We start from the raw sequence: 4,439 nt of genomic DNA, 5'->3' as shown, positions 1-4,439 counted from the left end.
AGACTGGATATTTTTATCTTAATTAAAAAATATCGATACGGTTACCGATAAATATCACTTAATTTCAGCTGTTAATTCGGTTCCTGGAACCATCCATTTAGATACTCCCTTCATCCTAAATTATACCCCTCAAAAAAATATACACAAACCAATAAATATATATTATGTAACGTGGAGTAGGCTCCTATGGGGTACTGTAGCACAACCCATTATATTTCACTTACAAGTTACAATCAAGATCGTTTATATGCCCCGTCCCCAACTGATGTTGCTCAAAAGTCAAAAGGGTCAGTTTATCGATGAGCTCCAATCCATCAACAGCCCATGGATCATGGATGGCATTCCCTGGATGAGCTCAAAGTTCGGGTGCTTGGTCTAGCTGCCGTTGAGTGTGCAAGACGCGGACAATGCTTCAGGTTGACGTGGTTGGAGGAGGGAGGGCGACGCCTGCACCAAAATTCTTCCACCATTGTTACAAAACGAAAAATTCATAAAAGACATTTAATTTCGTGAGAGGAGCAAACAATCACAATGAAAATTTTTATTTTTGTGAAGGTGGTTGAAAGACTCCCAAAAAAGTTATTTTCATGATGTTATTCTGTGGACTGTCACGAAAAGAATTATTTTCGTGATAATGGACGGAACTGCCGCTTCTACCACCATAGGTGCCTATCAGATTTGTTGTGGATGCGTTATGCCTATCAGATTTTTCCTTGGAAGTATATCTCCCAGCATTTGCCTTTCTCTGGGGCGTCCAACAAGGCTGCTGCCTGGAGCTGTGTACATGAGTGCCACGACGGCCGATTGCTGTCCACAACAGTGAGCCATATCACACACACACACATCCCCTCCTTCCCCTGCTCTACCCGTGGCAGCCATGGCCTTCCTCGTACCCCTGGCGGCTCTCGTCGCGCTGCTAGCGGCCGCCGCCATTGCATGGCTGTGGGATTACGCCGTCGTGCGCCTCGTGTGGAGGCCCTACGCCATAGGCAAGGAGTTCAGGGGCCAAGGGATCCATGGGCCTCCCTACAAGTTCGTCAGAGGCAGCAACGACGACATCAAGGCCATGAAGGAGGAGGCGGAGGGCTTGGTACTGGATGTTCACGACCACAACCACCTCCCAAGGATCGCGCCGCACTACCTCAGGTGGAGGGCTCAGTATGGTAACTGCTATGCTCTTCACCAAATCACCATGTCACTTCTTAATTTCTTTTATGAAAGTGCACCATCCAATTCTCTTTTTGTTTAAGAATGTTGGAACAAGAGCTTTGCATCAACTGGTAAAAATAAAGTCTGAATACAAACAAAAATTCCGAATGACAAGATGAGTGGGATATGTAGGAACACGAAAGGTACTCGAATTTGCAAATTATCAGGGGTTCTGGCAAACATATATACGTCTATAGAAAACCAGAGCCTTCCACTTGTGTATGAATTACAAATTAGGATGTTTGCATGGATTGCAGGAGAACCGTTTCTATACTGGTTTGGGACGAAGCCCCGAATTTGCATCTTCGACTACGAGCTGGCTAGGCAAATTCTTTCAAGCAAGTCTGGGCATTTCTTGAAGACTGATCCACCCTCTACCCTGCTGGATGTGGTGGGCAAGGGACTAGCCTTGTTGGACGGCATAGATTGAGTGCGCCATCATAGGGTAATCAAGCCTGCTTTCGCCATGGATAAGCTAAAGGTAATGCCGCCCTGAATATCCTAACATGTTACCGTGCTACAAAAAAAAATATCTTCATGCTACCTTCTCACATCGTGAAGTACAGGTGATGACAACAACGATGTTGGCTTGTGCTCAAAGCATGATCAAGGAGTTGGAAAATAAAGCATGCCAAAGCAAGAATGGAGAAATAGAAGTGGATTTCGACATACAGTTGAGAGAGCTCACAGCTGATGTTATATCCCATGCCGCCTTTGGAAGCAGTTACAAGTTAGGGAAACAAGTATTCCAGACACAACATGCCTGATGGCAATCTACTTGGAAAGTCTCCTTGATGTTCAGATACCAGGATTAAAGTAAAATCTCTACTTCATTTAATCTAGAACTTTGTAGTATGAGCATTTGACAACTTTCGTACAACTTTTCCCATATGCACTGTTATGTATCCTTTTCATTTCAGGTACCTTCCTACTGAGAGGAATCGGCGCAAATGGATGCTTGAAAAGAAGCTTAGGACCTCGCTTCTGCAAATCATACAACCACGATTAGCGTCTACCTGCCGTGACTACGGAAATGATCTGCTCGGTTTGATGCTTGAGTCTTGCATTGCAACAGAGCAAGGAGGAAAGAAAGGCGATCTCAGCATGAGCATCGATGAGATAATACATGAGTGCAAGATGTTCTTCTTTGCTGGTCATGACACCACATCGCTTCTTCTAACATGGGCAATCTTCTTGCTCAGCGCATACCCCGAATGGCAAGAAAGGCTCCGGAAGGAGGTTTTCAGGGAAATTGGAAGGGAACAGCCCAGTGCCGATGCCCTTAGCAAACTGAAAGAGGCAAGAAACAAGAGAAAAATTTACCTTTTTACTTGAATGTTTGTGTTTTCTCCTTGTAGTGTATCTGATTCGATTTGAGATTTCAGGCTTTAGCTGACTAGCCATATCTTGCAGACGACGATGGTTCTCCTCGAGACATTGAGGCTCTATGGCCCTGCTCTTTTCGTGCAAAGAAAGCCCGTCACTGATATCACAGTGGGAGCAACAAAACTGCCCAAGGGCGTAACGGTTGTCATACCCATTCCTATTATGCACCGAGAGAAGGAGGTCTGGGGTGACGATGCGGGTGAATTCAATCCACTGAGATTTGAGAATGGGGTGACAAGAGCAGGAAAGGTTCCGCACGCCATGATAGCGTTCTCAATGGGACCGAGGTCATGCATCGGCCAGAACTTTGCAATGTTGGAAGCCAAGTCGACGCTGGCCCTGCTTCTCCAGTTCTCGTTCACTCTTTCCCCTGACTATGTGCATGCCCCTGCAGACGTGTTTTCGCTGAAACCCAAGTTTGGCCTTCCCGTCATCGTGAGGCGGCTGGATGCATGAGCTTACAATATTTGACATGTAAAATGTCATACTTTCTTAGAATTTGCGAACCTGGTGAGTTACCTTAGATGGTATGTGGTGTATGTAGAGAACGTACAAATCCAACATAAAGAAAATAATGGAATATACTCACTAGAAGCACTTTGTGTAAAGTCATTCAGAATGGAGTCACAAAAGCAGCAAAGGTTCCTCATCACGCTCTGCTAGCATTCTCAATAGGACCAAGGTCATGCATCGGTCAGAACTTTGCGATGATGGAAGCCAAGTCAGTAATGGCCGTGCTCCTTCAGAAGTTCTCGTTCACTCTTTCCCTGACTATGTGCACGTCCTGTTGTAAAGAAAATGAAGGGGATGAGGGGGATCCGCCGCCAGCCGGGAGCCTGCTCGTCCCCCGCGTCGCCCCCAACTGCGACTCGGGCGGAACCGCCACCACTGCCGCCACCAGCACCCTCAGCCCCCTCCGTCACCTCCCAGCCTCTCGCTACCGCCGAAGCACCACACTGGAAGTCCGTGCAGGTGCTAGGATGGCGGTAGCGAGGCCTCCTCAGTCCTCATCCTCCCCCTCGTCCTCCACGACCTCACACACAACGCCATTCAGGATCCGTCCTGAAGGAAGCTGCAACAGGCTCTAGCGCTCGGCGACGCTCAGATCCGTCCTCTCCTGGGCCGGATCTCGTGCTCCCACCCGGGACCCCTCCCCCTGGTTGCAGGCTTGTGGCCAGCTGCTGGTCGGAGCTCTGGCGTGGCCTAGCCAGGGATGCCCGGATTTGGCCCAACATGGGGCTCAGTTGCTGGATCTGCTGTGGAGCCGGCTAGATCCGGCCAGTAGCAGCAGCTCGGTCGCTCCCAAGCTCACCTCCCCCCCTCGAGTTGGGTTGCGTGGCCAACGGCGCACGGTGCTGCAGCTGCAGTTTTGGTGACCAGTTTGGGTGGAATTTGCAAGTAGAAATCCTCAAATTTGCTTCCATCTAGTTGCTGGTGCGGCCAAGAGGTGGGTGGAAAACTTCAGGGAGAAATCCAAGCCCGGTATTGCACCGGTGCCGACAATGGCGACGCCTTCGGGTGCTGCTCTCCTCCATGGAGGCTTTGTCGAGATGCCCCTACCCACTTGCTACTGTTGCTGCTTGCTTCCCGATGAAACCGGTGTCACTTCCTCTCCTGCCAAGATGTTGGTACTGTTAAGGTCCTGCCTCCCTGCACCATTTTGTTCGCTTTCACCATGAGCAGGAATGTAATTATTGTCAGCATCTCTACTCTATCATCATCCTCCTTCCTTGATTGTACTGTCTCATCTTATGCCGAGTTAACAGGACCATGAAGAGTATCTTGGCCTCCTTAAGTGGGTTTTGGTGATTTAATGACGCAAGCTTAAATCTAATAAAGTTTCA

At 48.4% G+C, this 4,439-nt stretch overlaps 1 pseudogene; it reads left to right on the top strand.

Moving 5' to 3' along the window:
* The first annotated feature begins 732 nt into the window (after window positions 1-732).
* LOC117839046 (cytochrome P450 709B2-like) lies at window positions 733-3,207 on the top strand (annotated as a pseudogene).
* The last annotated feature ends 1,232 nt before the right edge of the window (window positions 3,208-4,439 follow it).

This window comes from Setaria viridis, chromosome 9 (assembly GCF_005286985.2).
Source record: "Setaria viridis chromosome 9, Setaria_viridis_v4.0, whole genome shotgun sequence".
In the NCBI taxonomy this organism is placed as follows: domain Eukaryota; kingdom Viridiplantae; phylum Streptophyta; class Magnoliopsida; order Poales; family Poaceae; genus Setaria; species Setaria viridis.
This window is presented reverse-complemented; position numbering and strand designations above follow the sequence as displayed.